Genomic DNA, 16819 nt, shown 5'->3' on the forward strand with positions numbered 1-16819 from the left:
AAAAGAATCACTACCAGGTAGTGTAAGAGAAAGTTACGCATACTCTTTTTTTAGTAGCACTAAGAAATTTTAAATAATGGAAAAAATGAACATGAAATGAACACGAAAATAAAGGAGAAATGATAAGATAAAGAAGGAAATAAACAGATAACAATGAGCTGGCAAAGTTCATGTAAAAATAGGAAGAAATAGGGGCTCAGTCCGTTTGAGTGTCTGACTCTTGATTTTGGCTCAGGGCATGATCCCAGGGTCATGGGTCAAACTGTGCCTCTGGACCCCGTGCTGAGCACGGAGCCTGCTTGGGATTCTCTCTCTCTCTCTCTCTCTCTCTCTCTCTCTCTCCCTCTCTCTCTTTCTCTGCCCCTTTCCCTCTCCTGCAATGCTCTCTCTCTAAAATAAAAAATAAATAAATAAAATAAAATAAAATAAAATAAAAATACTTCTTAAAAAAACAGTAAGAAATAAAGCCATTGCTGAAATGAAGCCACATTAGAAACACCAGGAATCAGAATGAGCTGGTACAAGTAAATAGAATAGAAAAGAAAAAACACCTAAGAAACAACAGCCGCTTTAAAAAAGGCCATAAACGTGGAAGAAAAGAACAATGCGTTAACCTCTGGGTGTTTGTTATCCTTGCAACAATTGGGAACTGGGGAACTCAGTTTTACAAGGGGGAAAGAGCAGGCTGCTTTTTAAATTCTCTTCTGCGACTTGCAGCCTCAGAAGGTTCATTAGTTTGCCACAATCTCGGTGGAGGAAATAACAGAAACGTATGGAGTCACAGTTCCGGAGACGAGAAGTCAGAGGTCATGAGTGGGCAGTGTTGTTCCTTCTGAGGGCTGGGAGGGAGAATGTGTTCCAGGCCCTTGCCTAGCTTGCTGGCAAGATTTGGCATTTCTTACAGTATTATCAGGGTTCTCTGAAGAGACGGACCGAATAGGATGGACAGACAGACAGGTAGGTAGGTAGGTTGATAGAGTCAGATTTATCAGAAAGAATTAGGTCGTGGGGAGCCTTAATAAACAGTATTTATGGGATGCTTGGCTGGCTCAGTCGGTAGAGCGTGCAACTCTTGATCTCAGGGTCCTGAGTTTGAGCCCCACATTGGGCATGGAGCCTAATTAGAAAAAAGCATAAATTAAAACAGTAAACCAAAAAGCAACAGAAACAGAATTGGCTTGTGTTCTTATGGAGGCTGAGAAGTCCAGTCAGCAGAGAGCTCACGGCACAGGTGTAGGTTGTAGTCTGAAAGGCAGCGGGCTTGACACCCCAGACAAGCCAATGTTTCAGTCCAATTTGGAAGGCCAGAAAAGATCCAATTCATAGCTCAGGCAGGCAGGAGGAAATACCTCATATTCATAGGAGGGCCAGCTGTTTTTTTATCTTCAGATCTTCTATGGATTGGAAGAGGCCCACTCACATTAGGGGATAATTTGTTTTACTCAGTCTATCAATTCAAATGTTAATCTCATTCATAGCACTCTCACAGACACACCAAGAATAATGTTTGGCCACACATCTAGGTACCCTGTGACCCAGTCAAGTTGATACATAACATTAAGCATCACACTTACTTCTTCATCGCCGTGATCTCTGCCTTCACCTTCACATGTCGGTTTCCCTGTATACATACCTGTGTGCACACATCCCGTTTTGACAAGGACACCAGGTCATATGGAATTAGAGGCCCACCCAAGTCCAGAATGACCTCATCTTAACTAATTACATCTGCAACAACCCTATTTCCAATAAACTCACATTCTGAGGGTCTGGGGGTTAGGATTTCAACATGAATTGTTGGAGGCACAATTCAACCCCTAACAGAAAGCATATCCGTGAGTTTTTCAGAATTAGGAGGGTGGAAATATGTATTACCTTGTGCCTCTGGAGGCATCACCATTCTATGTGAATAATGCCCCCTGGGCTTACATAACAGGGTTGTTTGCCTATGTTGTAGGCAATAGAAAAACTTCTCAAATGTGCACTGGCGGGGGAAATGCAGATACCCACAAACCCGTCTCGCAAATTTGTCTTAAAGGCAAAGTATAGTCCATCATGACCTAAATCAAGGAAAATGATTTAGGACTGGATGAACAATTATATTAAAAGGAGAGTAGGATGGGAATCCAAGCTGGTGCAGTCACTCTGGAAAACAGAATGGAGGTTCCTCAAAAAAGTAAAAATAGAACTCCCCTACGACCCAGCAATTGCACGACTAGGCATTCATCCACGGGATACAGGTGTGCTGTTTCGAAGGGACACATGCACCCCCATGTTTATAGCAGCACTATCAACAATAGCCAAAGTATGGAAAGAGCCCAAATGTCCATCGATGGATGAATGGATAAAGAAGATATGGTATGTATGTACAATGGAGTATTACTCGGCAATCAAAAAGAACGAAATCTTGCCATTTGCAACTACGTGGATGGAACTGGAGGGTATTGTGCTAAGTGAAATTAGTCAGTCAGAGAAAGATAAAAATCATATGACTTCACTCATAGGAGGACTTTAAGAGACAGAACAGATGAACATAAGGGAAGGGAAACAAAAATAATATAAAAAAGGGGAGGGGGACACAACAGAAGAGACTCATAAATATGGAGAACAAACTGAGGGTTGCTGGAGGGGTTGTGGGAGGGGGGATGGGCTAAATGCGTAAGGGGCACTAAGGAATCTACTCCTGAAATCATTGTTGCACTAGATGCTAACTAATTTGGATGTAAATTTTAAAAAATAAAAAATAAAACAAGTTAAAAGAAAAAGAAAAAAAAAAGAAGCAGGAAAAGCACCTTTCCTCTCTGCCATACATCTATTGTTTCAACAGGAAGTCTCACAGACATGGTAATTGCTTAGCAGAACATCAACAGACGTGCAAGTAAGTCAGGTCACCCAGCGGCCTACACCCTTCTACTCAAATACATGTGTGAAAGAGAGAACCTTTAAACATATCCAGACAGATTCTTGGTCTTGTCCTGGTAACTTTACAAAATAAAAGTGCCAGTTATTTTACCAGCAAAATGGGTTCATTTGGGATTAGCAGAGAATTGCAATCTGGGACAAACAGGCTACAGTAAAACCATAGGCAAGTCCAAAGAACAAGTTAGAGGAAGACTCCTTTGCAGAGGAAAGGGGGCAGTTGGGAGGGCGGTTGTAAACAAGAAGTCCATTGGAGTAAACTGGGAGTTGGAAGTATAGTGACTTCTCATCGGCTGAGCTGTGACTGTCTCACAGTTATTTGCTTGCACCTAAGAAGCCCACACAGTGAGACAAGAGACTAAAAAGGTGGGTCGAGGTCAGATCATTCAGTGTTTGGAAACCTGGACTTGATTCTCTAGGCAGTAAGGATTCATTGAAAGTTTGAGCCATTTAGAAATATTATATAGGAACATTATTGGCAACGATTGGACGGTGTGAAAATTAATAAAGGGAAACCTCACTAAAATGGAGTCGGGAGGTTGGCAGGGGCAGCCTCTGACTCCCAACCACTCATCAGCGTTTACAGACCCAACAGGAAGAGAAGGACCTTGCATATGGATGGGCTTTACTATCCCAGCAGGAGCAAGGAAGGCTTCCTCCCACCCTGGCAACAGCCCAGGCAATTAGAGATAGTCACAGCTCAGCCAATGAGGAGCCACTATACTTGGAGCTCCCAGTTTACTCCAATGGACTTCTTGTTTACAACAGCCTTCCAGCTGTGCCTTTCCTCTAATAAAAGAGCCCTCCTGGCCTTAGTTCCCTAGACTTGCCTATGGTTGTGCTGTAGCTTACTTGTTCCAAATTGCGATCCTCTCCTATTCCCAAATAAGCCCATTTCCTTGCTGGTAAAATAACTGGCAGTTTTGTTCTTAAGGTTAACAAAGGACATATTAGAGGCAAAGGGAAACTGTTATGGGCTAGCACTCTATGAATCAATCCAAGTTTCCCAAATACCCCAGTCTGGAGCCTATTGGAGTGGTCCAGGTGAAGGATGATGAGGACCCAAATTAGGTTGATGACTGTGTGAAAAGAAAGAAAAGCACGGCTCAGTTGGAAGATTTAATTTTTGGATTTTTTTTTTGACAAGGCTTAGCAATTCATTAGATGTGACGATCAAGAAGGAAGTAGATAATGACTCAAATCAATTCTCGGCCTCACTGGCTGAAACAGTAGAAATTTTGTTAACTGAAGTAGGGCGCAGAAAAAGAGAAACAACTTTTGAGTTTAAGGTAGTGGATTAAGTTTTGGACAGACGTCAGTGAGGCAGTATTTACCAAGCACTTAAACAAAGCTACTATTTATAGAGGGTTTACTATGTGTCAGGCACTTTGCTAAGCACTTGACATGCATTACATTGCCCCAAACTCACGTCATCTTTGTGAGGCAGGTTTTGTTACCGTATCTCTCTTCTAGATCAAGAAAATGAGCCTTAGAAAACCTAAGTAACTTTCTCTAAGCCACATCCTTGCGTCTAACTGAAACAAGGTTTAAACCTAAACAATCTTACCATATGGCCCACCCAATTGGCCACCACCCTGTAGTAGCTCCCTCATATGTAGATTTGGAGCTTGGAAGAAAATCAGGGCTAACAAAGTAAATTTGGAAGTTTATTCCATAAGCCTTTATTGAACTCCTGCCAAAGTCCAAGTACAGCGCTCTGAGTTTCAAGTACACAAAAGCCAGTGGCATGACCCTAGAAGTGAAATTAAAACAATGGACTTGAATCAATAAGTGTGAGCAACAGGAAGGGAGGAGGCGAAAGCTAAGAATCCTGGGTTGGGCACATGAGTAGACAACACTCAAGAAGAGGAAAAATAGGTAGTCAGAGAAACTGGAAGAAAACTCGATCCAGGGGGCAAACGAACTGAGGAACGAGTGGCCAACTCTGTCAAGTGGTCCAGAAAATAATTAGATGAAAGAATATTGAGAAGAGCTGCTAAGTTTTATAATTTTTGGTGTAATTTAATTATCTTCCTAGCAACTAGCCTCTCTTGACTTTTTAAGAGAATGTGAAGGGCAAATGTGAAGACATACGTAAACCAATATACAGTTGACCCTTGAACAACATGGAGGTTAGCGGTGCCCACCCCTCTGTGAAGTGGAAATCCTGTGTATAAGTCTTGACTCCCCCAAGACTTAACTACAAACAGCTTACTGTTGACTGGAAGCCTTACTGATAACATAAACAGTCAACACGTATTTTGTATATTATCTGTATTATATACTGTATTCTTACAATAAAGTGACCTAGAGGAAAGAAAATGTTATTAAGGAAATCACAAGAGGGTGCCCGGGTGGGTCCGTTGGTTAAGCATCCGGCTCTAGATTTCCGCCCAGGTCATGATCTCACAATTCATGAGATCTAGCCCCACGTCAAGCCTTGCATCAGGCTCCACGCTGAGAGTGGAGCCTGCTTGGGATTCTCGCTCTCCCTCTCTCTGCCCCTCTCCCCTGCTCATGTGCTCTCTCTTTCTCTCTCTGTCTCAAAATAAAGAAACATCTTTTTAAGAAAAAAAAAAAAAAAGGAAACCACAAAGAAGAGAAAATACATTTACAGTACTGTACTGTATTTATTGGAGAAAAAAAAAATCTGCATATAGGTTGACCCACATAGTTCAAACCCGTGTTGTGCAAGGGTCAACTGTACTTCAAAATTCGGAGCATGAAAAGAAAAGCAGATACAAGAGGATGGCTTAAAGGAGACGCCGAAATTGAAGAGAAGGCTGTGTCTTTTTCTTGCAGCTTCACAGAACTTTTTCCTGATTCTACAGCCTGAGGCAAGGGTATTCTATGCAAAGTGAAAGCACTTTGTACTTACAAAGTCAGAATTGATGGGTAGATGATCGATAATTGAAAATGCAGATTCAAATGCAAAATCATATAAATAATGATACCTGCCTACATTAAGCATTTTATTTTAACTTTTTAATGTTTATTTATTTTTGAGAGAGAGAGAGAGAGAGAGAGAGCGCGGGCGAGCGAGAGCACAAGCAGGGGAGGGGCAGAGAGAGATGGAGACACAGAATCCGAAGCAGGCTCCAGGCTCTGAGCGGTCAGCACAGAGCCCCACGCGGGGGCTGGGACTCAGGAGCCGCAAGATCATGACCTGAGCTGAAAACAAGAGTCAGAGGCTTAACCAACTGAGCCACCCAGGTGCCCCATTAAGCATTTTATTTTAACCTGAAACATATAAATATTCATTTATTCACCAACTTTTTGCTGGGCAGCCAAGGCCACTGCTTTGTTTGCGAGCCTGCAGTTGTGTTTCCTCATTGTTTGCCTGCATAACCAGCGTTCATAATACAACCTCACCGTTTCCAGAGTGGGTCTCTTTAAAGGGAGGCAGACCTTATAGCCCCCGGGAAACAACTCAAACACAAAGGCCTCCTTGATTTTCTTTCAATCTTTTGCCATTTTCTTTGTCACACACAATTCAACAATTTTAGATGATGACTTTCCAAAGGCTTTCTTTTTTTATTATTTATTTAAAAATTTTGTAATTCCAGCGTAGTAAACAGACTCTCCAAAGACTTTCAATCTAGTTTTCATAAAAGGATCAACTCTCTTTTCACATAAATATTCCACCAGTTTATATATGGACTCAGGCCTGCACAAGGCCTCTAGCCAAGAAACTGGGGAAAGGGGTCAGCAGCAGAGTAGAGGGCCACAAGAAGGAAAAATTGTCCCGCCGTTGGGACTGCAGGGGGAAAAGAGAGATGTTTCCCAACCTGGGCTGAATGTGAGTGGGAGCCTTATTGGGTCATTTGGGAAAGGACCCTGAAAGGGCGGGCCTACGCCGGCCAACTCCATCTTGTTCTGTGTCCTTCACCTTGACCACGCCTCCTCCCCTTGAGTAACACCCCCCCCTCCCCACCTGCCTAACAGGACTCGGACCCTTCCCCAGCCAATCGGCTGAGGCCACAGCCATTACCTCACCAACTGCCCCTAGGCCCCAATAAAACCTTTGTCCTTTTGAAACTCGCTCTCTCTCCGGTATCTCGCCGCGGCACCGGTGCAGGTAGGGGATTGAGCTCGAGCTAGCTCGAATAAAGGCTCTTTTGCTTTTACATCGGACTCGGCTCCCTGGCGGTCTTTGGGGATCACGAATTCTGGGCATAACAACCCCACCCAAGACAACTGCCAGGATCAGGAAAAGCTTAGTAAAAACAGGCTGAAGGTGCACTGTCAGATACAGGGAGTGGGGGTGTCTTATGGGAGGAACAGAGGAGAGGTGTTGGCCCAGGTTCCCTGTTGAAGGAGAGGCCATCAGATGTCTCTAGAGGAAGAATCTCAAGGAAATCCATGAACGGCAACTCTCAACATCCCTCCAGACCAGACAGCATCAAGGCCAAGTCATGACACTAACTCTTCAAATAAGACTCTCCCATCCACAACACTCACCCTTCCCCCATCCACTTTGACCCTGGAGATGTGTGACCCCATTCAGCAAGCACAGGTGTAAAGAAAAAGATTGCGAGGCAGGAAAATAGATTAGAAGCCAACCACATCTCCACTTTGCTGCTAGAGAATTTCCAACTTAAGTAGATCCAAACTGGTACAGAGACATGACTTAATTTTGTGTATAGTGAAGGAAAGCAAAATTCCCCTCTACCCTCCAGGTCTTCCAGCTGGATTGAGAATTAAATTTATATGAGGGACACCTCGGTGGGTCAGTCGGTTGGGCGTCGGACTCTTGATCTCAGCTCGGGCCTTGATCCCAGGGTTCTGAGTTCAGGCCTCACATTGAGCTCTGCGCTGGGCATGAAGCCTACTTTCACAAACATGAATGAAATTTGTATGATACAAATTAACAAAGAAAAAGCCCCAAAGTTTTATTACATGCACACGAAGGCCCAATATTGAAATTGAGACCCTCAAAAATGACTAAGGCAGTTTTCCTTTTAGACAAAGAGACAGTAAGTCTGTGAGGGATTGACAGGACAAAGAAAACTTAACTTTGGGAGTTTCAGTTAGTAAGAAATTCTAAACAGAATTTGGGTTGGGGTAGTACATCAATAAAAGGTAACAAGAGTTGTTTCTACAGTCTTCTGGGCTCTGAATTTCCCCCCTCTGGTGATAAGTATGTCTCTTTACCTCCTGGTATGGGAAGGGCACCTTTCACATAAGAAATTTATTTCCTGTTTTTGGGGAGACAGAGGAGATTCTGAGTGTCCTTCTTGCATAGGCTGTCTCTTAAGCAACTTTTGTTTTAAATAATCAAGTGCCAAAGTGGCACATTTTGGGGAAGTCTGACTTTGGCCCCAAAAATTGTTTGGGATTATACAATAATCCCTACAAATAATAATCTGTTAAAAGAAACGGGACATTTTAATTACTGAAATTATCTTATCTGTATGATTATAGTGACCATAGAACTTTTTACTATCTAAAAGTAATCAAAATAATAAGAGTAACCACCACCACCACCATCATCGTCATCATCATCATCATCATCATCATCATCATTATCCAAGGAGTGGAGACCCAGTTCGGACCCACAGAGAAGGTTTAAGCAAATTTGGAGGTGAAATGTAGGAGGGGAGAATCAAGTTCTCTGCTTGCACCTTATATGGTTACCCTGTTCTCATGCAAAAGTTACAAATAGTTATCTCCCAGGGTGTGTTGATTCTAAACTGAATGATACTTTTGCTCTTTAACTTATCTTTTGTACTATGATAATCATTATTAACCTTAAAAATAAAACTGCCAGTTATCTTAGTGGCAAAAATGGGTTTATTCGAGAATAGCACAGAATTGCAGTCTGGAACAAGCAAGCTAGGGCAAAACCATAGGCAAGTCCAGAGAACAAAGCAGAGGAAAGGCTGTTTTATAGAGGAAAGGGGGCAGTTGGGAGGGCGGTTGTAAATAAGAAGTCCATTGGAGTAAATTGGGAGTTGGAAGTATAGTGGCTTCTCATTGGTTGAGCTGTGACTGCCTCTCATTGGTTGGGCTGTTGCAGGGGTGTAGGGATAGTAAAGCAGAAGCTATGTGCAAGGCCCTTCTCTTCCTGTTGAGTCTGTAATTGATTAATAATAGGTCATGAGACCTCTCCCTGCTCACCCCCAGACTCCATTCTAAATGAGATTTTCTTTAATTAATTTTCACATTGTCCTTCAGGATGAGGTAATAATATAGTCATTTAAATGTAAACATGGATTTGATATCATTCATGCAGGGTTTTCCTTTGTGAGTGATTTCCCTACTGTACTACTCTCTGAATGGCTTCCCCTCCCAATTATCAGGGATTGGAAACAGAGGTTTTACTTGGTTTTAGCTTTTTTTTCTATCTCCTATTTATTATAATATCCTTATTCATCCCATAAATAATCATCGCAAGGTATGTGCAAGGCCTCATAGAGAGTGCAGACATGTATAAACAGAAAAATAATGCCCAATCTAAATGTAAAATATGTTGAGTTCCTATGGTTTGCCTAGAGCTTAGCGGATGTTGTGTTCACACTGTCGTGACTAAACCTGTCTTTGTGTGAGGCTAAAGCTGCAGAGAACTGTTTCTGTCAAATGAAAGCGGTATCAGCACGTGCGTTCTGCCATTTGAATCCCTAACAAAGATGCATTTGTTTTTCGAAAGCTTATTACCACCCGGCTGACAATGAAATTTGTCCGTAATAAAAGCTGAAAGCAAGAGTGTAAAGCAATATATGGAAACCTCAAAAAAATTCATCTGTGCAGGCAAATCCATACATGCACCAAGTATTGTATGTAGAATAAAAACTCAACATGGCTTTGTAGAAATATATGGTCCTTTTTTTTTTTTACATTATGTCGATGCCGTTGTAATTAATAAAATAAAGCCAATTGGAAACAACAAAAAAGTCACCTATGACATTTGGGGACAGATGCAACTGATATTTTAATTGAAGACCCTTTTCCTAAACTAAATGTGATGCCTTAGAAGACGTAAAGAGTTTATAGTCATAATTTGGTTTTGACAAAGCAGAATACATAAAAAAATGAAGACTTGCAAGTTGCACTAAGCATGTAAATATATCCTTACCTTGTTCAAACACGTGATTTGAAGGAGTCGTGACAAAGTGTGCTCCCCCACATATACAGCATTTGTAGGCTGTCTCGTGTGATTGCTGAAGGGGCACGTGCAAGCTGTGCTGTGATCTTTTTTTTTTTAATGTTTATTTACCTTTGAGAGAGAGAGAGAGAGCACAAGCAGGGGACCGGGAGGGAGAGAGGGAGACACAGAATCTGAAGCAGGCTCCAGACTCTGAGCTGTCAGCACAGAGCCCGACTCGGGGCTCGAACCCACGAACCATGAGATCATGACCTGAGCCGAATTTGGACGCCCAACTGACTGAGCCACCCAGGCACCCCATGTACTGCGAGCGATCTTCTAACTGCACTCCAAATGCTCATAAATGCTCTCTTGCTAGGATTTATAGGCTTTGTGTTGCTTTACACTGTTTCATTCACTGATACTATTTCTGAGGTGGGTATAATAATCCGTATATCAATTCACTTTTCATACACTTTGAAGATTATTAAAACTGTTATTTGAGTCCATCCTTAATGTTAAAATACAAATCATACACTTTGATGTATACATTCATTTCCCCAATACCCAGCCATTGTAGTCCCATTGTGTGGAATACACTTTGCCTCTATGTCTGACCCTGACGTTCCTACCTGTATTTCAAGGTCCTTTCTTTCATGTTGTCCTTAATAAACATCTTTGGAATTTCTTTCTTAGTCTTTCTATGAAACAGTGGAAGAGAACACAGTGGAAGGTCACAGGAATTGAGTTGTTTAGAAGATGGATTTGGAAAAGAGGATATGAAGAGTCCTATGAATGGACTGATGAGGGGCTGATGAGGTCCAAGGGTTCTCCGGGTTTTTCTGTGGTGATTGATCTGAAGGTCTCGAAATAGATCATGGTGGTGAGGCTGGAAGTGTTGGCATGTAAGGCAAAGGTGGGAGTACTTGCCAGGAGCATACAGAGTTCTTGGGTGTCCTCCTCACCGTCTTGGGGCAGAGTGGACCTCCTCTGGATAGAGTCAATCTTGGGGGCTCTTACTTTGGGCTCAGAGCACATGAAGCTCTGGGGGCTCCTCCTCAGCTCCCAGGAATGGGTTGATGAGGGATTCAAAGAAGTGAGCCCAGTTAGGACAAGAACTGTGCCTTTTCATCTGTTTCACCAGCATTAGATGAGCATGTAACAATATTGCTTTAAAAAATTAACAAATGAGGGACACCTGGCTGGTTCAGTCAGTTGGGCACCTGGCTCTTGATTTGGGCCCTGGTCATGATCTCACAGTTCATGGGCTTGAGCCCTGTGCGAACCTGCTTGGGATTCTCTCTCTCCCTCTCTTTCTGCCTGTCCCCCGCCCCCCGCTCGCACACGCCCACTAGCGCTCTCTCTCAAAATAAATAAATAAATGAACTTTTAAAAGTAAATAAAAATAAAAAGTTAACAAATGAGGGGTGCCCGGCTGGCTCAGTCATGGAGTATATGACTCTTGATCTCAGGGTGGCAAGTTCGAGCCCCACGTGGGGCATAGGGCCTACTTATAAAAAAAAAAATAGTTAATGACAGGCTCCTGGGTGGCTCAGTCGGTTAAGCATCTGACTTTGGCTCAGCTCATGATCTCGCAATTCGTGAGTTCGAGCCCCGCTTTGGGCTCTGTGCCGACAGCTCAGAGCCTGGAGCCTGCTTTGGATTCTGTCTCCCTGGCTCTCTGCCCCTCCCCTGCTCATGCTCTGTCCCTCTCTGTCTCTCAATAATAAATAGACATTAAAAGGTTTTTTTTAAGTTAATGTATTCTCAGACAGTCCATGTCTTCCTTCATTCACTCAACTGGAGTAGTCTCTGCTTTCAAGGAGCTTAGAAATATGCTTGGGGAGCACAAAAAGTTAAACAAAAGAAAATAGAATAAAAGAGATACCACAAGGTCGGTTAATCACAAAATTAGATGCTGATGCCTGAAGTGCTTGTGGTTTGCTGAATGCATTCCTCACATCAGGGTTCACTGGGTTTTGTCTACAAAGTCTGTAATATATATATATATATATATATATATATATAAATTATATATATATATAATACAAAGTCTATAATAGTAATCCTTAGTTCTCTCCAAGCAGCAAATTTTTTTATTTTCTTTTTTCTCTTTTTTTAATTTTAGTTTTTATTTTTTAAAATTTGCATCCAAATTAGTTAGCATCTAGTGCAACAATGATTTCAGGAGTAGATTCCTTAGTGCCCCTCCCCCATTTAGCCCATCCCCCCTCCCACAACCCCTCCAGTTTGTTCTCCATATTTATGAGTCTTCTGTTTTGTCCCCCTCCCTGTTTTTATATTATTTTTGTTTCCCTTCCCTTATGTTCATCTGTTTTGTCTCTTAAAGTCCTCCTATGAGTGAAGTCATATGATTTTTGTCTTTCTTTAATTTCACTTAGCATAATCCCCTCCAGCTCCATCCATGTAGTGGCAAATGGCAAGATTTCCTTCTTTTTGATTGCCGAGTAATACTCCATTGTATATATATACCACATCTTCTGTATCCATTCATCCATCGATGGACATTTGGGCTCTTTCCATATTTTGGCTATTGTTGATAGTGCTGCTATAAACATGGGGGTGCATGTATCCCTTCGAAACACCACACCTGTATCCCTTGGATAAATGCCTAGTAGTGCAATTGCTGGGTCGTAGGGGAGTTCTATTTTTAGTTTTTTGAGGAACCTCCATACTGTTTTCCAGAGTGGCTGCACCAGCTTGCATTCCCATCCAAGCAGCAAATTTTGACTCTACTCAAGAAAGAGGAAAAAAATCTACTCTATTTATATTCTTCAGGTCAAAATGATAATCCACTCTAAGATGCATTTAATGTTGTATACCTCACAGCGTGGTGTTCACTATATATTTTAGAATATAGCTGGTCAGCATGTGTAATGACAAACTTGTGGTAATTACACGGAGTGTTCATGTTTCCTACAACTGTTATATGTGAACCAACTTAAGACATTAACTTCATTCTCCTAAGTTGTGTGCTGGGCCTTCAGCCTTTTGACTATCTTTGTTGTTGTTTGGTTATTTATTTGTTGTTTTTTTCTGATCAAGTTTTGGGTACTAGACAATCACAAAATTCTCTTGAAGTTGAAATTGGCTGTGCCAATGAGTAAGAAGAGGTATTCTCATTCCACACCTAATACAGAAAATAACTTAGTTTGTATAATGTGGTGGATTTTAGAGGATTTAGTTTACCGCAATCCAGAAAATGATTATTTAAATAACTAGAAATACAATTATTGTGAGTGAGGGAGGAATTTACTTAGCTTTGGCATCAACTAACATTTATGAACTTGGCACAGATGTATTGGATTGGATTGTGCCAGATGACTCCATGCACGTTGTCTCAGTGCAGGATATGGAATGTATTATATCACAGCCTACACGCTCTTCAGCATAGGTACATATGCAGGAAATTGAGGGTCCCTATATCGGGAAAGGCCCCTATACCTTGGTAGAGACATAAACCAGCAAAGTAATCAGAGAATCCGTATTATAGAAGAGGTAAGGAAAGTTTGGATCAAAAGATATAATATGTCTTTCTCACTGTCTGTGAGGTGAGAGGATTCTCAGAGGTTCTTCTTTCTCCCCTTTTATATTAGAAGAGAGCAAAAAAGAAGTATCATCTACCTGTAACTCCTAGGTTTTAAGATATACATGAAAGAGAGGCACAAATAAAATGATAGCACAACGAAGTAACTGGCCAGACCCAGAATGTGGAAGATTCTTCAAGAAAAAAGAGAAAAACTTACTCTTAAAACAAATCAATAAAAAGGGGTGTCAGGAGGGGACTACTGAATAAAAGATATGTCAGAGATATAAAAAACAAATTAAATATGTGGGTATTATTTGGATCTTCCTTTGAACAAAACAATTGAGAGAAATTTGAACATGAAGTTGGAATTAGATGAAATTAGATGATTTCTATTCATTGGCCTGGGAATTATTATTTAATTGTGATTGGTATATCCTTATGGTTTAATGACACATAATACGGTGACCGTGGGTAAAATAATATGTCTTGAATTTGTTTTAAAATACTTCAGTCAACAGGTGCCTGAGTGGCTCAGTCAGTTGAGTGGCCAACTCTTGATTTTGGCTCAGGTCATGATCCCAAGGTCGTGGGATCGAGCTCCGTGTCACGCTCTGCACTGAGCGTGGAGCCTGCTTAAGATTCTCTCTCTCTCTCTCTCTCTCTCTCCTCTCTCTTTCTCTCTCCCTCTGCTCCTCTCCTGCACTCATGCACTCTTTCCCTCTAACATAAAAAAAATTAATAAAATAAAATACATCAGTCAAATGGGGCACCTTGCCGGCTCAGTTGGCAGAGCATGCGACTCTCGATGTTGGGCTTGCGAGCTTGAGCCCCATATTGGGTGTAGAGATTATTTAAAAATAAAATCTTAATTTAAAAAAATTTCAGGGGAAGGGCTCCCAAACTCTGACCATGCTTTTGAGGATTGAATGAGATAGTGGATATAGGTTGCTAGCCCAATGTTGTGAGGATAGAGGGCAGTCAAAATTCATGACCTTTGCTCTCTGCACATCCTGAGAGCAGAGTCCTGGTACCATTCTCATAGCAAATAGCCAGCATTTTTGAGTCTTCATCATATTTTCCGGCTGATGTCGTGCAAATAGTGCTCTTAGATACTATAGGAAGGTAATATAATGTATGGAACTTGGAACTAATGAACACTTACTTCCTTAACTGATATTCTGAGTAAGCCTCTATTTCACATTTAGGTTTGCCTTTGGCCTGAAACAGATGGGATTTTTACAAGCAACAGTGGAATTTTAAAGAACATAGAGATAAGGGGCGCCTGGGTGGCTCACTCAGTTTAGCGTCCAACTCTTGATTTCAGCTCAGGTCATGATCTCACAGTTGTGAGATCGAACCCCACCTTTGGCTCTGCATTGAGTGTGAGCCTGCTTGGGATTCTCTCTCTCTCTCTCTCTCTCTCTCTCTCTCTCTCCCCCTCCTCTGCTCGTGCTCTCTCTCTCTCTCTCTCTTTCTTTCTCCCTCTCTCAAAATACATAAACATTAAAAAAAAGAATATGGAGATGAAATTCTAGAAAAAAGTGAACAGCATCAACAAGAGTAAAGCACAAGGAAAGCACAAGGCATGATGTAAGAGCAGTTCGTGTCCCCTTTGGATGACATTTGCCGGTCCTGCTCACCAGGACGTGGAATATAGCTAGTCCAAGGTGTAGTTCCAGAGATGGATGGTGAACAATGGTCTTACGACACCTGAGTTTGAGCTCAAGATGGATTGCAGTAGGCGAACGGTCACACATTTTAAAAACTTAAGCAGCACACCTAGGTGGGAATGGCAATTTGAAATTCAGATCGCAAGGGGCATCTGATGCCATATGTGTGGCCAACTGAATGCAGGTGGGTCTTAATGTTTATAGGGCTTCAGAACCGCTTGAGGAGCTGACTTTAAAATGTGTATGTGACTCTATCATTAAGGTGAAATGTACAATCCAATTTTTATTCCTGATACGCTGTGTTTTCAAGAGGGAGTGGAAAGGTACGAAAATTAAGGTGGTGGTGATGGCTGCATACCACTGCAGATGTACTAGAAACCACTGACTTGAACACTTTAAATGGGTTAATGGTATGTTATGTGAATCACCTCTCAACAAAGCTGTTTAAAACAGGCACGGGTCAGATTTGGCACACGGGCTGTAGCTGGCTGGTGCTGCTCAAGAGGACTGTCTTTAGTTTCTTTCCTCCATTTGTAAAGATGCCTGAATGAGCGGAGGGGAATCTGTGCATCAGCACATCTGCTACTCACTCCCAGCACACTGGTCGGGAAGCTCTACCACAGAACACTGGAGCCCCAGAAACTTGGGGTGGCAGGTCCCTGTGTTTTCATGTGACTTATTAAAACCTTGTTTCCAACACAACTCAGATGGATACTTCCTGCTCCCCAGTCCTATTGTCATGACGTCATCCATCCAGGGAGACCAAGGTGATGCCCTGACGGGGGTGAGAAAGACGATCGAGGACCGTGGTAAGCCACTGTCGGTGTCAAGAACACTATCCCTCACATCAACCCAGCGGGAGACTACGGTGGGGAAGTGGGAGAATCCACAGCCCCTGTGTCTCTCTGGTCCAATTGCGGGCTTCTCTGTAGTTCCCACAGGGTGTGGTGCTGCTGTAGCAGGACGACTTTCGTGGGGACCTGGAGCCGATACTGCCCCCAATTGCTCCTTTCTGTCCTGTGACCCCATGACTCTGGGAGCCAGATGGGCATTAACAGAAGGCAAGTTCCATCAGGGCGGCCTTTGTGTTCAAGGCTGTAACCCCTACGTGCACCTGGCATGTAGAAGGCAATCACTATTTCTAAAGTGAATCAACGAGTGAATACCTAAAATCTAGAAGATATTGACTCCACTTATTGACCACAACGTGGGGGAACTAACTACAACATGGTTGGGTGATCTCAAGGATCTGTAATGTAGACTCAGAATATTTTTTTTAAACCATGATGCACACTGTGTCTTAAAAACAAAGTTTCTGGGGCGCCTGGGTGGCTCAGTCGGTTAGGCGGCCGACTTCGGCTCAGGTCATGATCTCGCGGTCCGTGAGTTCGAGCCCCGCGTCGGGCTCTGTGCTGACAGCTCAGAGCCTGGAGCCTGTTTCAGATTCTGTGTCTCCCTCTCTCTCTGCCCCTCCCCTGTTCATGCTCTGTCTCTCTCTGTCTCAAAAATAAATAAACGTTAAAAAAAAATTAAAAAAAAAAAACAAAGTTTCTTAGATGAGAAACTGTTCTAAAGGTGAAAAAACTCCAGAGGATG

Source organism: Panthera onca, chromosome X, assembly GCF_046562875.1.
Source record: "Panthera onca isolate mPanOnc1 chromosome X, mPanOnc1 haplotype 2, whole genome shotgun sequence".
In the NCBI taxonomy this organism is placed as follows: domain Eukaryota; kingdom Metazoa; phylum Chordata; class Mammalia; order Carnivora; family Felidae; genus Panthera; species Panthera onca.